The sequence below is a fragment of the Narcine bancroftii genome, chromosome 2 (assembly GCF_036971445.1).
Source record: "Narcine bancroftii isolate sNarBan1 chromosome 2, sNarBan1.hap1, whole genome shotgun sequence".
NCBI classification, from domain to species: domain Eukaryota; kingdom Metazoa; phylum Chordata; class Chondrichthyes; order Torpediniformes; family Narcinidae; genus Narcine; species Narcine bancroftii.
The window spans coordinates 153,613,295-153,634,818 of NC_091470.1; the positions used below are offsets into that span (position 1 = coordinate 153,613,295).

The 21,524-nt window shown below is 43.8% G+C and overlaps 1 protein-coding gene across 8 annotated transcripts in view; it reads right to left on the bottom strand.

The window, feature by feature from the left end:
• Nucleotides 1–21,524, bottom strand: part of LOC138754401 (paired box protein Pax-7) — a 214,171-nt gene that overhangs the window by 19,638 nt on the left and 173,009 nt on the right. The gene's annotated exons all lie outside the window — the stretch shown is intronic.

Here is a 21,524-nt window from a genome sequence, read left to right on the forward strand (position 1 = left end):
CAAATTGCTCACCTGGACCCCAGAGGCCACCAAGTAAGCCCTCACGAAGGCTACCATGCTCGCCCACCTGCACAGTGACCTGCATATGATGCTCTCCATCAATGCCTCTGCCACAGCCATCGGCGCTGTCCTGGAGCAGCAGGTGAATGGACAATGGAAGCCATTGGCATTCTTCAGCCAGCTTCTCCGCCCATTAAGTATAGCGCCTTCGACTGTGAGTTACTGTCCATGTACCTGACGGTGCGGCATTTCCGCTATTTCATGGAGGGGAGGACTTTTACCATCTTCACTGACCATAAACCCCTCACTCAGGCACTCACGATGGCAAAAGATTCCTGGTCAGCTCGCCAGCAGCGTCACCTCTCCTTCATGTTGGAGTTTACCTCCAAGATTCGGCACAAGATGGGGAAGGACAACGTGGTCGCCGATGCACTCTCACAACCGGCCATCTGCGCGCTGACACCCGGCCTCGACTTCGACCAGCTCGCCCAGGACCAGAAGTCCAACAAGGAGACACAAGCCTTCAGGACTGCCATCACGGGCCTGCGGTTCTGAGACCTCTTGACTCCTAGCGGCAAAGGCACTGTCCTGTGTGATGTCTCCATGGGCACCCCACGGCCAGTGGTTCCCCAGCAGTGGCGCAGGTGAGTCTTTCATCACATCCATGACCTTTCGCACCCATCCATCAGGTCCACAGTCCGTATGGTGGTAGAGCGGTTCGTCTGGCATGGGCTGCGGAAGCAGATCGCGGGCTGGGCCAGAAGATGCACCAAATGCCAGATGACCAAAGTGCACAGGCACACCTGGGTGCCTGTGCAAGAGTTTGAACACGTCCGGGAACGGTTCAGCCACATTCACGTGGAGATAGTCGGCCCTTACCAGTTTCCCTGGGCAACCATTACCTGTTCATGGTGGTAGACCACACCACTCGTTGGCCCGAGGTGATCCCGATGCCGGACTCCTCCACGGACTCCTACTCCCGAGCGCTGTTGCAAAGGTGGGTCGCTTGGTTCGGCATTCTAAATCACCTCACCAGCGAATGGGATGCTCAATTCACCTCTGCGCTCTGGGCACAGCTCGCCAACAGGTTGTGGATATGGCTACACCACACTACAGTCTATCACCCGCAAGCCAATGGGCTGGTCAAGCGTCTGCACCGCCACCTTAAGTCGGCACTTATGGCCCAACTCACTGGTCCTGAATGGGTGGACGAATTTCCTTGGGTGCTCCTGGGCATCTGCTCCATGCCCAAGGAGGATCTGCAGATGTCATCAGCTGAGCTGGTCTACAGCGCACCGTTGGCACTGCCCGGTGAGTTCATCAACGCGCCTCACAACCCCCAGTGGTCACCACACAAGCTAATTCCTCACCTCCAGGCCCACTTGGACTCCTTTGCACCCCCACCACCACCCAGACACAGCACACGGCCATGTTACGTCCCCAGCAAGCTGCACTCAGCAGAGTACGTTTTTATTCGGCGGGGCTCGCCCGTGGCACCTCTGGAGAAACCTTACGAGGGGCCTTACAGAGTTGTCCAGCGTTCAGGGTCTACATTCACGCTGGATTTCGGTGCCAGGCGGGAACTGTTTACTGTGGACAGGCTGAAACCAGCTCACCTCGACCCCACCGAACCAGTGATTGTGGCCCAGCCCAAGAAGCAAGGCCGCCCAGCTAAAAAGGACATTGGTGCCGGTTCTGGGGGGGGGGGGGGGGTGAACCAGCCCCCCTTGTAATCCACGTGGTAGGGCAGCTGGCCAAAATGGCGCTCTCTGGGGTTTCCACTTCTTCTCAGCACCGGGCTCAGAACCCGCACTGGGGGACGACGTGATGCCTGAGTGACATCGGTGCCCCCCAGCGCGGTTCTTAGCCAGGTCCAGGCTGGGAGTATAAGTCCAGCCCGGCAGCCGGCAATAAACTAGTTTTCTGCTCATTAAGCTCAACCTGCCTGGTTGTGTGTTCTTTCAGTAGCAGTGTAGCTGCCGCTACACATCCATTAAATATTTAGAGTGGTTTAATGAACAAAGGCTTGGTAGGCAATTTCACCCCATCAAAAGCACATCCTGTGCCATGTCGAAATTCATGTATAGAACATTAAAGCACAGTACAAGCTCTTCAGCTCTTGATGTTGAGCTAACCGATAGAAACCTACTCAATAATCTAAACTTTCCCTACCTCACACCTATAACCCTCCATTTTCCTTGCATTCAGGTGCCTGACAAAGAGATTATTAAATGCCCCTTGAGGTCCCTGTGTTGGCATTTGACCTTCAGCAGGGACCTGTGTAGTGATCTCTCAAGGTTGGTGCTGCTCGTTACCCTCAGTAATCAGGAACTCTGTTTCAAGAGATGGTTACCTCACAGCTTAAGTGTAAAGCTTAAAATCAGAGGGAATACAGACAAGGAGGACCAGATAGGTAGTACAGAAATAAAAACACAATGCTGGAAAAACTCAGTAGGCCAAACAGTGTACTTTATAGCACAAAGATAGATACATATGTGCTTGAACTCTTTAAGGTATGAGCAAAATGATGGCAGGCTCCAAGCAAAATGGTGGGGGAAGGGGCAAGGGGAGGAGCACAGTCCCACAGGCAGGAACTAATAGGTGGATGAGAGAGGGAGGGGAATGGCTCTGTGAATGGAGAGGGAATGGGGTAGAGAAATGGAGGAAGGAAGATAGAAGGACGGGGAAGAGAGGGAGAATGGGGAGTAGGTTAGCAGAAACTGGTGGTCTATATTAATGCCACCTGATTGGAGAGTGTCCATCTGGAAAATTCAGTGTTCCTCCTCCAATTTACAGGTGGTCTTGGTTTGATAGTATGAGGCCATGGACAGACATGTCAGCACGGGATTGGGGAACAGAATTGAAATGGTTGGCCACTAGGAGATCCCTGTCATTGATGTAGACAGGTTAATAACATCTGGTTGGAGAGTACCAAGAAGTGCATCTTAGTGGCTCTGTGGCTTTTGATCACTGATGAGGTCAATGGGCAGCAAAGTCAGAGTCAGTCTTTGATGAAGATGGAGGTCAATTCTGTAAAGGAGACTACAGTGATAGGAATTTCAACCATTTGGACGATAGGTGGGGCAATTCTGCTGCTGCTGATGTGATTCTGGAAATAGATATGGTTGCTTGGTACCAAGGACATTAATGAGTAACTGCAGACAATTAAGATGGTCATTGGCAAGTTAAATGGTAGAAAGTGTTTTCCCCAAAGCAGAGATATCTGCTCAGGTTTAGGACAGGATTATAGACATTTGGAGGGTATGGCAGAAAGATTTTTTTCTCTCTCTCTCATGGGTTAGTTGGAGGTTGGAATATATTGCCTGGGGGGTGATGAGGATAACTACTTTGATATTTTTTTAAAAAAATACCCAGATAAGTGCTTGAATTGCCCATACATAGAAGGCTCCAGACCAAGAACTGGTAAATGGGATGAGAAAAGATGAATAGTGGATGATCAGTATGGCCCTTGAGGAACTCAACAAACCAGGCTGCATCCATGGAAAGCAATAAACAATTGATGTTTAGGGCCAAAAACCCTCCATCATAAATAGCAAGAACTGGTGGAGATCTGAATAAGAGATTGGGGGGAGGGGCCACAGGCTTGCAGGTCATGTGAATACAGGTAGGAGGGAGAAGAGAAGAAAGGAGCTAAGAGGTGTTGGGGGAAGGGGAGAAGAATGAGGAATATGCACTCGATAGGAGGGTAGGGAAGAAGGTGAGGAGCTGGAGGAAAGAAGGTGTCAGTGAGAAGCAGGCAGGTAGGGTGAGAGAGGGGGAAAGAGAAAGAAAAAGGCTTGTTTGTACGTGAGAACAGAAAAAGGAAGAGTGTACAGATTAATGTATGCTGGAGAGATGTGCAAGTGGGAGAGCTACAGATTCCTTCAGTACTGGGGCCTGTTCTAGCATGCTGGGACCTGGACAAGCTGCAGTGGCTGTACTTTAACAGGGAGTTGGAACCAATTCAGCAGCGAGTTTTTGCACGTGCCTTTAAGGAGGATTTAAATTTAGCAGGGATTTGGGAATTTGAGTGCAGATTTAGAAAGAAAATAAGCAAAACTGGAAGTGGATATTAGATTAAAATAAAAACACAATGCTTGATAAACTTTGTGGGTCAAACAATGCTTAAAGCAAAGATAAAGAAGCAGGAACAAAACCAAAGTTTTGGGCTTGAGCCTTTCATCACGGCATCCCCAGCAAGTTTCTCCAGCATAGTGTTATTACTTTAATTATGGTGTCTGCAGACTGCTATGTTTTACTCTAGTGGGCATTAGATGCTGACATGTGAGGAATGATCAAGCAGGTCGGATCTTAAAGAGCAGGAATTCAAATGCTCAAGTTTTCAGGTGAGATAGTGACAGCTGGTTCTAATATTGATTAAAAGAATCATTACGGTTGTGAGGAAATATAATATGCTGGAAGGTTCAGTAAATAATTTCATAGGTTAAATTGATAGACAGAGAGGTAATACTAAAGCAAAAATCTGCCCATGCTGGAAACCCAGAAATCCTCAGCTGAGTATTTCCATATACCTGTGAGAATACTTAAGATCCTCAGTCAGAGGACAGTGGAAGAGCAAATATATAGAGAAACTGCAGAGAAATGCAATTTTGTTTGGCAAACTGTCAGAAATTTTAACTGACCTGATATTAACTGTGATAGAATCAATGTAAGAGATGCAAAGGATGTAAAATTCTTCAAATTCAATGTGCTTTAGTGTACACACCTCTTACATGGAGAGGGTAATTTGGACTCAGATATAGAAAAAAAAATCAGTGAGACAGCATTTTGAGACTAGTGATTATGATTCAGTCAGATAGATACTCAATTAGATACTGTATAAAGCTGGAACGGGAAGCACAAAGATAGACCAGGAGCAAGATTTGGGCACATATTCTTACAAAGCAGTTGGAACATGTAGACACTGTAATTAACAAGAAATGTGGAAAATTGGCTGGGTTAAACCAAGTGAACAGATTATAAGAAATTCAACATCTTTGTTGGTGGACAAAGTCACAGGTCTTGCTGAATCGATTTAAACTGTTAAAAGAAGCAACAGAGAAATAATGAAAGTTCAAACCTTCATTTTTCAATCCTCTCTGATTACTGCCATAGTGCCAGAAAAGGCTGTTTATGCGCTGTAATTGTTCAGAAAGAAATAGAAAGAAACTGGAGATGAGCCAAACTCATTTGTTGCTTCCTCCATTTGGAGAAATACACCCTATATTCTGTCTTGCCAGTCACCAATTTATTCAATTCCATTAACCGCCCCCCTCCTCACTTTTTATCATTCCCTGTCTCCCTTCCTCCAGCTCCCCAGCCCCTTCCTTTCCTTCTATCACAGAGCATTTTTCTCAGCCCCTTGACCCTCCCCCTTCAGCACCTTTCTTGCATCCTCCTCCCCCCGCACGACCTGTATTCACCTATCGCCTGTTTTCCTGGCCCTTCCCCTCACCCACCACCCGACTTTTGGCATTCCTGCAGAAGGGTCAGGCCTGAAATGTCCGCTGCCTTTTGTTTTCCATGGATTGATGCATGACCTGCTGAGTTTCTCCAGCACCTTTCTTGTATTGCACTAGACCCAAGCAGCTCCAGATTTCTGGATAATCTTCTTTTGTAGATTGTCTTTTCCCTTTTCCATTCCTAATCTTAACACCGTGTATTCTCCCACTGCAACTTGAAATGTCCTTGATCTCAGCAACGATCCCGAGATGATAATCATGAAGCAAGCTCTGAAAAAATTTTGAAAGTTCCTCCTCATTTTCTTTTTCCTTGCATCGCCCCACTTAATATTTAGATTTTTTTTTAAATCTCCCAGTATCTCCGTTCTACAGCTTTTGAATACCTCAGTATCTTTGCTGGTTTGTTCCTCTATCTTTCTCTCATTGTTTGGTGGGCTATCCGATATTCACGGTGACATAATCACATCCCTAACCAAATAGATTTCATCCGTGCCCATTCAAGTACATCTATTTTAAAATATGACAATGACTTCCGTAATAAATTCTTCCTTAATCACCCGTCTTCTTTCCCTTCCATGTTGTTTCCGAACTATTTGCACCTGTGAACATTAAACGCCAAGTCTTCACACTGTTAAGCTACATTTTTGTCACCGCATATTCACACAGAGGACACCGAACTATTTCTCACACCTGCCATATTACATGCGTCTGCTCTCGTGTTCCTATAAGATTGCTCCAAACGAAGATGGTACTACTTGGTTAAGGTAGCGGAGGGTGGGCTGGGGAGAGAAAAGTCCATCGCCGTGGGGTGGAGGACACAATGCAACACCAAAACTTTATTGGTCTATAACACAATTTTGATGTTTACGCTGAGTGATATTAACACCCATTTGACTTCATCTCAGCAATAAATGCTTTTATTTTCTGAAGATTCCAGGGAAATTCCTGTGTGCTGTGCAGTGTCAAAGATTGGGAACTATTGGCAAATGATTTCGATTAAGATTTCAAGTTCTGTGTTTACCCTCTCTCTTTCTCTCCCTCCGCGCTCTGTATCAGGAGTGCGCGGCAACCGCCCGTGGGCGCAAGTAATAGACTGCGCCAAGTGACTTATTGGATCCAAACGAGGATTCTCGAGATCTTTCGGGTTTGCTCTGTGGTTTCAATGAAACGTGAAAGAAAGTCAAAGTACAAAGAGCGACAAGGGCAGTCAGCGCTGCCTCGGGCGACGCTGTTTGCAGTACTGATAGGCCGGGCTTCAGATGCGTGCCCTCCACGCCATCAATCAGTCCCCGTAATCTGTATCGAGTGCGGAAAGAGGGTGTGAAGGAAGCAGAAAAAGGGACGCTGGTCACAAAACCACATCCAGCCGTTTAAAAGTCTTTTTCTTTAAGTACGGAATGCTTCAGGCAAAAACGAGATGGGGGTGGGGCTGTATTTTAAGGGAAAGAAACAATTGGAAACTGGGTCAAAATGAGACAACAAATGAATTCAATTCGCAGAGAACTAATTTGCACATCAGATGACAATGGAATCTGTGACCAGCCTGGTGGTAATAAAGGGGAGCCCGTGTCGCAGCTTGAACAGTGACTGACAAATGGAGCTAATTTCACGTAATTTAATCCCTTCACTTTCATATTTCAGTTTGCTGATGGAAGCCGATTTCTTAATACACAATTTAACCCTTTGGAATATCTCACGAGTTGACACACAACTTGACACTGTATTCCCGACTCAAAATCTGAGCACACACCCCATTCCCCTTTTCCATTGGGTGACTGAGTCAGCATCATCGTCATACCCTTTTACTATTCCCCTCCACCACTACCAACTCACCATTTCCTGCTCATCTGCCCTGGCGCCCTCAACCACCAGACTCAACAAACATAGAATCCCCCCCTCATCCTCCCCTACGACCCCACCAACCTCTGCATCCTTCACATTATCCGCTGGAATTTCCGGCACTTACTACAGGATCCCAGCATCAGACACATTTTCCCTTCTCTCCCCTCTCAGCCTTCCATAGGGACCGCTCCCTCTGTAATTCCCTCATGCACTCATCCCTTCCCACCACCACTCCGGCACCTTCCACTGTGGCTGCAGGAGATGCAACACTTGCACCCACACCTCCTCCCTCACCACCATCTGGGTCTCCAAACAGGCCTTTCAAGTAAAGCATCATTTCACTTGTACATCCACAGGACTGATTTATTGCAACTGGTGCTCCCTTTGTGGCCTTCTCTGCATTGGAGAAACTGGTCACAGATTGGGAGATTGCTTCACTCAGCACCTCTTCTCCATCCGCAACAACAGTGAGTCCCAGTAGCCAATCATTTCAATTCTGAGTTACACTCCCAAGGTCACATGTCTATCCGTGGCCTGATGTACTAACCCACTCTGACCACCCACAGATTGGAGTAACACCACCTTATTTTCTGTCTGGGCACCCTCCAGCCAGGTGGCCTTAACATTGATTTTGTTGTTTTCTGCTGATTGCTCATTTTTTTCTTTCCCCTCCCCTTTCCATTCTTTCCAGTTCTCCCCTCCCTTTCCCCTTACCCACCCAACCATCACTCCTCCCCCGCCTTCCCATTGCTGCTGTCCCCTCTCTCCACTTATCATCTGCCTTTGCATCCCCCCCCCTCCTTTTTCTGTTTGGATGCCTGCCAGCATTCTCTCATACCTTGATGAAGAGCTCAAGCCCGAAATATTGGTTTTGTATTTTTACCTTTGTACATAAATCACACTGTTCAAGCTGCATTTTGTGTTTTTACTATTGGATGGCTAAGTCAGCACCATTGTTCATATCCCTTTCCCACTGGATGACTGTCACTGCCCATAGCCATGCACCTTTTCCCTTGGGTGACTGAGTCAGCATCCATGGTGGTCCATTGAATGACTGAGCATTAACTTCTATACCCTCTCCCATTGGGTGACTGGATCAGCATCTCCTGTAACACTTTTCCACCATGAGGTGACTCAGATCACATCTACTGACACTCCATTGCCTCACTGAGTGATTGAGTCAACATCCAAAGTCATACTCCTATTATACAATTATTCAGCATGGAAACAGGCTATTTGGCCCAACTCAGCATGCCATCTATAATTAATCTCATCGCACAGCAGTTGGCCCATAGCACTCTATGCCTAAGTGATTCATGTGTTCATCTTAAATGCTGTCAGCGACTCAGTTCTAACTCTTTCAGATAGTGCATTCCAGGTACTAACCATCTGCACATCCCCTCTGAGTTTCTTCCTCCTTGCCATAAACCAATGTCCTCAGGTCTTATTTACCTCTGAGAAAGTGGAGATATTTCCTACAGTCTATCTATCATAAGCTTCCACTCAATGTCACCAAAACTAAGAAACTGATTGTTGACTTCAGGAAAGGAAAGCCAGAGATAAACAATCCAATGATCATTGGGTGATCAGAGGTGGAGAGGATGATAAAATTTAGGTTCTTGGGAGTCACTATCTCAGAGGATCTTTCCTGGACCCAACACACCAATGGCATTGTGAAGAAAGCAGGTTAGCCTCTACTTCCTCAGGAGTTTGCGGAGGTTTGGTATGACAGAAGTGTGGTAGAAAGTGTGCTGACTGATTGCATGATGGTCTGGTATGGGAACACCAATACCCTTGAGCGTAAAGCCCTCAATAAGGTAGTGGACACAGCCCAGGACATCATAGGCAAAACCCTCCCCACTATTGAGTACATCTACAGGGAACGCTGCCATCAGAGGGCAGCAGCAATTAGCACAAGTTCTGTTCTCACTGCTGCCATCAGGTAAGACGTATAGATGCCACAGAACTCGCACCAGCTACTACCCCTCCACCATCAGACTCCTCAATGACAAACTCAATCAGACTCTTATTTAAGGACTCTTGTGCATTTTATTGATTTCCTTTTGTTCTCTCTGTATTGCAGTCAGTTTGTTACATTTGTTATATGTTTAAAGTTCTTTTATTTGTTACGCTGTGTACAGTTTATTATTTGCACTACCAATTAGTGGTAATTCTGCCGTGCCTGAAGGAAAAAGGAATCTCAGGGTTGTATGTGATGTTATGTATGTATTCTGACAATAAATCTGACATCTAAATCTATACCTCAAGCATGTCCTCCACACCAGGATGAACAGACATAGTTTCTCCAGTCTCTCCTCCTCCTATTGTGACTGAGTTGGGACTATCCCTTCCTTCTGGGATGACCGAATCATAGTCACTCCCTTTCACTCAGTAGTGACTCAGCAACTCCCATTGACTCCTCTCCCATTTGCATTGCTGCTCACTGCCTTCTGGCTCTCCTTCCATTGACTGGCAGTGAACTAGCATCCAATGCTAATGCAAATTCCACAGGACGTGCCAATGGGACCATCCTGTGCTAACTCTACCAAACTTTGTCACTCTGTTAAGGTTCCCCATTGAAGCAAGTGTGAATTTGGTGTCGCAATGAAACCAGTCCCAGGAGAGCTCATCAGACATCATTCTTCAGACTAGTTAGACAAGCTGCAATGTCTAAGTGCAATGTGATCAAGTAATCACATCTAGAAATTTTCTGCAATGAACTACCATAAGTACACCCCTGCATTTCACCCTTACTGAGAACTTCAACGAGAGAGAGCATAATGCACCTGTCATCCTGAGTGAATGCTTGACTTCTTTCCCATTCAAACATTCCATCCTGTCCAAAATTATATTCCTGCCAATACGTAGTAAGGGACCTTCGAAACACAGATTGATGCCAGGGACAACAATCAAAAATCTCAATCAACAAATACAAATCCTGCTTCCTGAATGGACCAGGGGTGATTCCAGGAGAGCTGGGGGAGGAGGTGGTTTAACTCTGTACTTATTCCAAATATGATACTACATCAGAGAGAGAGTACTACAATTTTTGTAATTCAAATTGTACCCCCTCATCTGTTGAACAATAGTGGGGGGTGGGGGTGGGGTAATATCCTATTCTGATGGTACAGAAAATGAACAGAAGAAACTTCACTCAGTTAATATATATTAAAAGTTCAGTGATTCTCAGATGAGGAACTGTGGGAAGTGGGATTATATTGAAGGGACTGGGATGAAGTGTCAGGATATCATTCAGCCAAAATAAAGCAAATTCATGAGCGTCAAAATAAATTGTGATGAGTGCAATTATGGGGATTTTCACGCCTCATTCAATCTGTTCTAATTAATAGACCTGGACTGGACAGTGTTTGTGACTGAGCTTTGCTGGCTCCTGTCTGGCAGAGAACAGATGACAGGGATGATTTCTATCTGGTCTCCATGTCACTTGGCTAATTGGCTGCAGTGAGTTAATGAAAAGTGAAAAGCTCCAGAAGGAAAGCATGGTGAGGGAATTGGGAGGAAGCAGGTGGATTGGGCAGTGGAAAGGGGAGGAGGGGGAGGTGGCAAGTTAGGGCATGAGGAGGAGGTGAGGGCATGAGAGGGATGTAGGGGAGGAGGAAAGAAGGAAGCAGGGAAGGAGGAAAGGATGTGGAAGGGAGGGAGCATAGGATCAGAGGGTGGGAGAAGGGTTGAGGATGGGAGGAGGGAGGGGGTTGGATGGGAGAGAGGAAAAAGGAAGGAGATGAGAGGGAGATGATGGGTTGGAAGATGTAAGGGATGAAGGGGGAAGGTCACTGTTTGAGAAGGAGCAGCATGAGTGTACATGTGTGGGGATGGGTGGTGGATGGAGTGGTCCATGGAGTAAGTGGAGTGAGCTAAATGCAGGGCATAAATTGAGTTAATACTGTCCTAGAAAAAATTGGATTGTACAAACAATAGAAAGTGAATGGGGGGGGGTAAGGATATGATGAAAGAAAATTATCAGAGGAGACAAAGAAAGAATGTTCAGTGTTTGACGGTGATCAGGACTAAACGTGTTACTTAATTTGCCAGAAATCCACTGCCGAACGATTCAATCCCATTTGCACAGAGATCAATGATCCCATAGTGACAAAAAGGGAAGACTACAGTAATACTCTTTCAACTACTTTCTTTACTTTAACTTGGCCCTGCTATTTGTTCCAACTCATTATTTCCTTTTAATGTATGGTGCTTCTTGCTTCACCTCACAGCACCCCCACCCCCCACCACCAATCCAGCTTTTCTTGAGGCTAGTGAAGTGCTGATCCTATTAGTAAAAGATTACATCCATGTTTGGGAAGACAACTCAGAAATGTTTTGAGGAGGAGCATTGAAGATGTCACCCTCTAGATTTATCTCTCCAGAATACTTAAGCAACAAAGAGAGAATAAACTAAATGAGTTGAAATTCAATTCCATTTGATCTGTACTGGAATTCTTCTGCAGAAGAAAACTATGTAAAACTGAGTTTATAAATATGGTGTTGAATTACACATTTCTCATAATACCTCAATAATTTGAATTTATATGGAGCTTTAAACTTGGTAAAAATGTCTCAATAAAAACATATCAAAGATTACAGAACATTCAGATCTTGAGAAGACAGGATGGATGACCAAGGCTTGATCAAAGACATTGGTCTCAAGGAGGTAACAGCTAGAGGACTTTAAGGAGGAAATTTTAATGTCAAGAACATTGGAATCTGAATGCTAGCCTTCTTATAAATCATAAAAATTGAGGCAAAATGGTAGTTCAAAATTGGAGGAATACTGAGTTGAAGATGAGAGGACTGGAGGAAGTCATAGACAGAGGGAAATGTAGAGAAGAGTTATGATGCTGCAGAGAATTGGATCAGAGGTTAATCCACAGAACCATAACAATGGTAGAAAGGATTACTGGGGTCTCTCTTTTCCCTCACCCCACCACCATCGACGTGATCTACAGGGACTATTGACAGGTGAGCAAAATCATTGAAGACCCTTACCACCCGCACACAGCATCTTTCAACCACTAATGTCGGGAAAGAGACACAGGAGTATCAGAGCCAGTACCACTGGGCTAAGCAACAACTTCTTCCCACAGATGCCGAGATTGCTGAATGACTGAGGAACTGCTCACGCTAACCCTCTGAGACTCTACAATTTATTAAACAAAATTTATTTATATATTTGTTCTGCTTATGTATCGCTTCTATTTATCAGACCAGTCATGATCTCATTGAAGGTTGGAGCAGGCTTTAGATAGGTGGTATTTGGAGATGAAGTTCTGTTTGACTATGGAAAGGATATCTTTTTCAATTCAGGATAGGACGTCTTTTTATAGGTTGAAGTGGACTCCGTTTGCTAAATATATGCATTTAAGTTTGATTTAAATATGTTTTTAAGTTTGATATTTTAGTATTGATAAATTTTTTTTCTTTTTTTTGATGTTAGTATCTTTATTTGTTATGTTTTATCTTTTTTTGTGTAAGGTTTTTTTATATATAATTATTGTTCATTTTATTAACTCTTCACTCTTTCACTCTTTATTTTTGGGGGGGTTAGACTAACTTTAAGCTAGGACATTAATGTTGTGTACTAATTTGGGGGGGTTTAGTTTATTTAGTCTGCTGATGTATTGTAATTTTTATTATCTTATGTTTAATCTTTTTACTGTAACTTTCTATTTTATTCATGTTATAAAATCTTAAATAAAGTTTAAAAAAAAAGGTTGGAGCAGGCTTGGTTGGCTGACTCCTGCTCCTGTTTCTTATGTTCTTATGTATGTGTGTTATGCCTGGTTGTGTTTAAATGTTTTACACTGAGGACTGGAAAATGCTTTTTCATTGGATTGTACTTGTGCAATTGGAAGATAAATAAACTTGAATTTGGGATTGAGATTAAAGAGATGGGGAGAGGGTGAAGGTTAAGGAGATGGAGAAAGGGTGAACATTACAGTGAGGGGAGGTTACAGAAGCAAATGAGAAGGGACAGCTGACAACATCACAGGTAGTACTGAAGGCCATCCTCTTTAACCAAGCTGTTGGTCAACTGTCCCAATATCTGTTTTATGTGTCTCAGTGCTGATATGTGTCATATAAATGTTATTACTGTTGATTGTATTTCTCTTTCAAGTCAAGTTTATTATCATCTGATTGCACAAGAACAACTAGATGAGACAGCGTTCTCTGGTCCTCAGTGCAAAGCAGGCAGACACACAACCAAACGTAACACACATACAGACAAACAATACATATGCAGGACAAGTATTTTATCAATTAAAAATAAATAAATAAATATTGTTTTGTACAAATGAGTCTCGGATGGTTCAGTATTCTCACAGCTCTTGCTGGTCTAATGCTACTGATTATTATGGGCATTGGATCAAACAGACCAGCTTTATTTGGAATTCTTCTAGTAAAATCGTCCCTGAATGGTGGAGGATTAGTCTCCCCTGGTCTTGGGGCCTGTGATCAATACCCTGGAGTGAAGCATGATCGGAGATCATTACAAAGCTGGATGCATTCCACAGTGACTTGGGCTGGACATCTGGGAGAGACAAGAGACTGCTCACCAATCACTCTATTTCCATCTATAACAGTGAACACATGCAGCAGAGCCCTTGGGTGTAAATACAGTGTCTGAGAAAATAATAGCTGGTTGTAGAGATGAATGTAGTTCCTCTCATTGGGTTTGTGCAGAGATAACAAATGAGAGAACAGGAGAGAGAGAGAGAGAGAGAGAGGATTGCGATAAACATTATCTTCAACCCTAGGGTGAAATTTTGTACCTCAGAGAATGAAGCACATAGCAGCTGTTTCTCAAACATTTTCTGTTCATGTTTGTGATCCAGTAATGACAAAAGGAATCTGGTGTATTAATTAAGATACTGTGTGTGTTACTGTACTGATAGTGCAGACACCAGGCACCCCCAGGGCTCAAAAAAGAGGAATGTTTCACTTACTGGGGTACTAAGAAAAACTGCAAGCAATATCCCAGGTATGTGGTAGGTTAGTGAATCTCTGCTGGGCTGAGTGTTGGGTTTTATAATTGTTTAAATCAGTGGGAAAATCAGTTGGGATTTTAGCTGCAGAATTCTGTTCAGCAACTGTTGAGGGATCACATGTGACTGTACATTTGGGCAAAACAGGTTGTTGTGTACTGTCTATAAGGTGCTTGACCATTCTAACCTATAGAAGGACTCACAGGATAAATGGACGTTCAGGAATGGCACTGAACCTCAGGGAGAGTCAGCACCATCAGGATGGAGGGGACTGAACTCTAGGTGAGTCAGCCCTGTCTGGGGAGGGACAGAACCCCAGGGAGAGTCAACGCATTTGGGAAATCAATTTCTGTATAAATGGGAGTGTTTTTGTCTCGGATTGTGGAGCAAATTACCAGCCAGTTTTATTCTCCATTTCAGAAAAGAAACCCAAGTAAGCTGTAAAACTGTCTCCCAATTTTCTCTCACCCTATTTGTGCTGACATCTGTAGTGATTTTCTTTCTCCCCAAGTGCACTGTCTGAATCTGAAATTGTCAGCATATTTTGAGGTTTACTGAGATAACAACTACAGTAACAGCTGCTCTCTGTTATAAACTATGACCGATTAATGGGAGGTTAATATTTCACATTAAGATTTCATTTCAAAAAAATCTTTGACACAAATTTATTTTGAAAAACTGTCGGGCCCTGAATTCAGACTCTTAATAAGTATATTAAAAAACATTTTCAGTACACAGCTTGCTGGACATTTGATCAGGGAATGAAACCATTGAGCTTAACAGTGAAGCACAGGTTTGATATGAATCTACTTTACAGTTTGAAGAGAAAAAACAGAGCAGGTTCTGAGTGGCAAGCAGTTTTAGGCGAGAATGGTGGATAAGAGACAAAGTGAGAAATGTCAAAGCAAATTGCTGTTGACAGAGTTAATAACTGCACCTTACAGACATAATTACATGTAAATAAATAGTGAAATAGGCTCAGCTGGAGTCTGAGCGAAGAGGAGCATCCACTTGGAGCAGTCACCAGCTGAGAATTCTGAGTGGGCACAGGTTTAACCCAGTGTATACCATTGCTGAGTGACATTTGGTTTAACTCCAAGAATGCCAAGTCTTAGTAAGCATAAATTTGACTCAATGAGTATATACTCTGAGTGTGCAAGGACTTAACCCAGAGGGTGCCAAATCTGACTGAGCACAGGTCTAATCTTGAGAATGCTGTCACAGTTAGGCACAGGTTTAACTCTTAGAATGCCGCCTTTAGGACCCAAATCTTTAAGTATCGATTATTATGGGCAGGAGTGCAACAAAGCAGTGCTAACTCTACTTGAGCACAGGCTTAACCTAATCAGTATTGACTGACTGGCAGTTTTAACTCGGACATTGCTCACTTTAACAGGACTAGTTTTTAAATCTGTGAGTGCAAAAAGGAACGTTTAATTAAAACGTTTCAAATCTAAGTGACCAGATTTAACCCTGAGTGCTGATACAAAATGTATATTGTATAGGGTTACTGAGTATGTGTACGTACGGACACATACACACAAACAAACCCACATAAATAAACAGAAATTCAAACATATACACTCATGTATATTAGTATAGGGTTACTGAGTATGTGTACGTATGGACAGATACACACAAACAAACCCTCATAAATAAACAGAGATTCAAACATACACACTCATGTATATTAGTATAGGGTTACTAAGTATGTGTACGTAAGGACAGATACACACAAACAAACCCTCATAAATAAACAGTGATTCAAACATACACACTCATGTATATTGTATAGGGTTACTGAGTATATTGTATATTAGTATAGGGTTATTGTATATTAGTATAGGGTTTCTGAATATGTGTACATACGGACAGATACACACAAACAAACCCACATAAATAAGCAGAGATTCAAACATACACAGTCAAATTCACAGAGACACGCCATCATATGCTCACTCATTCAGAGCATTTAAACATTATGTACAAACACTTAAATATACCCCAGCACTGAAGGCATGCCGACAAATGCACGAGTCATGATCGCACACCTTCTCACTCACAAATAGACGAGCACATTCTATAACAATGGCATGCATGCACATACACAGACACACATGCATACACATACAGTGTATGCTTTTCATCTAGTGTATAATAGATACTTTCACAAGTATGACAGGAACTAAAGGTCACTCTAAGACATAATTTGTTCATTTATTCTGCTGATTTTCCAGTAGTCACTGAAAGGGTAAAGAAAGAGACTCAATACTTTGCCATAAGGGATTTGATAAATACCTAAAGTGGAAAGAAACACCAGGCCACATGGGAAGCGGGCAGGAGCGGAAGAATGGATAAGTTTACAAGAGCTGGCACGAGCTTGGTGGGCCAAAGAACATCCATCTGTGGGGCATTTTACAGTGAATCCATGTTCTTGGAATCAGGAAACCTGGCAAGCACAGCAGCATCCATCTGTGATCTTGCCTGATATGTTAAAAAAGCAAATAATCTCATAACCCGTCCAAAAGTGGTGAATAACAATAGAGAATTTTGTCCTCCAAGTCAGCCTCACTGAATCTTCTGCAGTCACAGGGTGAGAAAAGGAAGGAGCCAGAGATCGGAGGAGACCAGGGATTAATTACAGGGCCCGCCCCTGTCAGTCTGGTATTTGTAACTAACGGAAAGCACATGCAGTCAATTGACCTTTCTGTCTTGACTAGGCTTTCAATATCTGTCTGTTTGTCACCACATCTAATGTTCCTTGTACAACAGGCAGTGGATTCAGGATGATGATATGTCAGAGGGATGGATGCTTGGAGAGGCACACTATGTCTCTGAGAGTTTCTGATAACAGAAGTTCATTTGGAGGAGAGGAAGAAGGATGAGGAGAGAGAGAGGGCAGAGGGAATTGGGTCAGAGGGATTGAGAGAAAGGAGGCTTGAGAAAAATAAGAGGGGAAGAGACAGAGAGCATACATAAGAGGCAGTGAGGGAAATGAGAGGAGAGAGGAATGAATAAGGTAGGAAGAATAAGATAGGAAAGGGGAGGGAAAGGAAGTTTGGGAAGAGGCAGGTTGTAACATAGGGGGAGAGAAAGAGAGAGAGAGAGAGAGAGAGGAATAAACAGGAGAGGCTCCATTGACTGTTATTTTCTCGATAAGACCTGAAGTAATTGGAGGTGTTAAATTCAGTGCAGTGCAGGGAATGTTTGTACCATTACAGCAGAGTTTGTAGGGAACAACCGTTATCAATATTTGAACTTTATGGCAGAAGGAGAGGCAAATATTTACAAAGGGAAAACAGGAGAGATTGGGGCAAAAATTTAGAGCCACCTTTCTCCGTCCCCCAGTGCCCCTTTGAACAGGTACTCAGAACATTTTAAATGCCAGTCTTGAAATATTTATACAAGTCTGAAGCACCTACACTGAGTTCTCTGTTCCAGACATGGATTTTACTGTAATTCCACAGATTGGCCAGCTGCTGGTGTGATGGGTGGTATACAATGCTGGGGTTCTGTTCTTATCTCCAACAGACACTTGCCAAGAATAACTGAAAACCACTTGCTCAGACTGGAAGTGGTTGTGAAGTTTGCCTGGGGCAGTAGATCAAAGGGGAGCGAACATCTCTCTCATTCCCTTGCTCCACATTCACCGGGTTGATAGCGCTCACTAAACATCAAATGCAGCCCTTCTCCCTCCAACTAATCATCCAATATTCTAATTACAATGATTCACTTATCTAATAAAGTAAATGCAACATGGCTCCTGATGGTGAATCCCTGGGTCCAATAAGGAACTTCCATTGAAGCATTAAAGTCATCTATTGTTCGTTGATAATTGGAAGTGTGATGGACAATGTAAGAGTGACAAATACCAAAGTCATGGCACCTGTAGACCTTAATGCAAGTCTTGTAGACTTATTTACCCTATGTCCAAAAGCCATTGGCTGCTAACTTCCACCGTCTCAATTCTAGATTTGATTCAATGCCCTTTGCCCTCCCGCCATGAGGGCTGTTCAGAGCCAACCTCAATCTTAAGGATTCATTCCACTGCTCTTGCTCGATGTGAATGGGGAAATTTCAGAAGGAGGCTCCAAAGTAATCTAGCCCTTTAAATGTGGTAATTGATGCTTTACATTCTACCAGTGGGTCACAGCATGTTTCCATGTGGATCTTTCAAAATGTTAAATAAAATACTTTAAATTAGATTAAAGATGTGTTTCTTACAGAGCTGCATTGACCTGAAAATATCGCACAATCATTGCCACTAGTGGACCATGGCATGTTAGGCCAGAAGCCAGGTGGTCCTTAGAATGTGAATTAGAATGTGAAATAGAGAATGAGAGAGCGCCCTTACTGGGATGGATAGCTGAATGTAAAGCATGCTGCACACCATTATAACTCTTTCCAATAACTTCAGCCATGCAGGTAGCAGCATGTGCTGAATTATTTCTGATGGTTCCACAGTTGCAGAATTGATCTTCAGAAATAACCTCAGAAGAGATCTGACCTGCGAACCAAAAATGCCTGTGATATCTCATCCACTCTCAAATTCTATGCTCTTCTCTTCCCTAGACTCAGTTCTCAGCTACCATCTCCACGATGTAACTCTGGATTTTACATGAAGCCCATCTCACCCTGAGAATGTCATATCCTCAGTCCCACATCTGCAAAAGGGATTATTGCCCATGTCAGACTGACAGGACAGAGAAGTTACTGGCCTACATCAATGGCTATGGTTCCAATGATGCCAAGGGCAAAAACCCCTGTGACCTTCCTGTTTTTCTAGATGCATTTAATTTGGTGTTTAGCTTCCCAGTATTTTCTGTTATCCAGAGAGAACAAGGGATCTGCCCTTCTGCTGGTCAAAGCAACCATCTGTGGGTTGAATCTTCTCATGTGGAATTCTTGCCTCTTTATCTACCAGTCAGGAGTTCAGGCATTTGGTGAGCTGGGACACCGAATATGGCCACACACAAATGGAGGAACTGCATCTCTGAGATTTTATGCCACGGGTTGAGTCTTTACCTCTTGCTTGAGACCAAAGGTCATAGAATGTTGATTACAGAGACAAATGGATTGCTCTCAGTAAAGTGGGCAATGCTTAAGAACTCTTTGATGTAGCTCCTAGACCTGCGTGCCTTACAGTGGGTTACTATTGAGATTTGTATTCCTGTTCCTGGAGACTACAGCCATAAGAAACATCGGCATTCAATTAAGTCATGGCTGATCTGCAGTTTAATTCTATCTACTCCATAGCTCATAATATCCTTCCCAATCTTAAGTTTATAGATATTCAACTGAAACCCTGCATCCTATCCCAAAGGAAATCTATATTTCCATTAATCTCTGTGAAGACATGATTCCCAAAAGCACCCATAATTGGCTGATTTTAATTTTGAGGTTTTGCTCCAGTCTCCATACACAAGAAGAATTCCCTTCCCTCCAGCTGCTCGATGATACCCTTTATTCATGTTGAAAACCCTCACTTGCGTTTCAGACTCTTTGGGCTGCCAAAGATTTCACCCAGCTTCAGCTGCACCTCCCAAGACTGCACAGTGCCAATATGCAATGGTCTTGGTTTGTCCCAACGTGTGGGCAAGCTGTTCTCTGAGCAATAACATGGCATGACTAACAGGCAACGGGCAGAGAATGATGGGCTCAGGTGTCTGTCCCTGGCAGAGGTTCCCACAGAGTAATATATACTGGAACTAAAATTCTGAATGTTTTAAAATAAAATCTACTTTGTATTTTGTGACAATATCATTGGGGAGTGATTGCTCTTGATACCTTGCATCTCAGTCTCTCTATCTCTGTCTCTCTGTCTTCCTGCCTGTCTCTCTCTCTCTTTCTTTCTCACTCTGTGGAGTTGTATATTTCTTTGTGTTTCTCCATCTTTGATTCTCCATTCTCTCTCCCTGTCCCTCTGTCACAGAATGTTCTCCTCAATCCCCTGTTTTGGACTTTGTTCAAATAAGTAATACAAAATTTAGCATTACAGTTTAAGAAAAATGTTGCGCTTATCAAGTTTACAAGATGACTGTGTGGCAGCCCACTCAAGGATCTTGGAGCAACAGTAGCATAAATGAAGTGAGAAAATATTACTGGGATTACTAGCTTCTAAAAAAAATGGGATTTGTTCCAAAAGACAGTGGAAGCTGAAGAAAGGAACTTTCAACCAGTGCAAGAGCAGAGTGAGAAATCTGTGAAAACTATTTAACAACCCCCTGAGGATGGCGAGAAGCTTAGTTTTCCATAGTCCTGCCATAAGATCATGATGATATCTCATGCCATGTGGCTGCAGTGTGGCCCTGCCAAGTTAGAGTGCAGACATTGTTCGGGCCGTACCAGGTGCTACTAACATCCGCTTCTCAGACAAACTTTTTGCTCCACAGGGAACGTGAAAATGAAGAACTTTCTGGCAAGTATGTCATACCCACAGCCCCGCCTTCTCACAAGGAGTCAGGTCATGAGAAATTGGAAGCCTTCCAGAACAAGGCTTAATGCTTCCACTTTGGCTCCCACCGACTCACCAGCTTGAAATGGAAACTGATTCACTCTCTGCTAGGCTTACTTTCTCAAGCTTTTTGAAGGTCCTGATTCAGGACCTACAGTTCAGTCCCCTCCTCCCCTGACGGTCCTGTCTCTCCCTGGGGTTCAGTTCCCTCCTCCCCTGATGGTGCTGACACGACCTGGGGTTCAGTCCCCTCCTCCCTTAACAGAGCTGACTTTCCCTGGTGTTCAGTCCCCTTCTCTCTTGACAATGCTGGCACTCACTGGGATTCAATCCCCTCCTCCCTGACTGTATTGACTCTCCTCATGGTTCAGTCCCCTCGACAGTGCTTACTCTCTCTGAGTTAAGTAGCCTCCACCCGAAGGCACTAACTCACTAGGACTCAGTTATCTTCTTGCTCTGTATATAGATCTCTTCTGACATTTGTCTTATTTTTTTATATCAGGACGTCCTTTTTACGCCATCTTACTCCTGCATCTGGGGAGGGCACTGTTCCTCATCTAACTGCTGCATTGGATCCATTTCTCACTCCAGCTTCTCCTCCTCGTCAGTGTGTTGTGTTCCCTGTCAAACTTGGTTCTCCTCCTGCTGAGGTGCCAACAGTTCTGAAACTGCTGTTCCGGAAACTCTTCTCATCGTGATTAGCACAAATTCCTGGAACATTTCCCAACCATTTTGTTTATCTCTACTGTTGATGTCCGCCCCTTC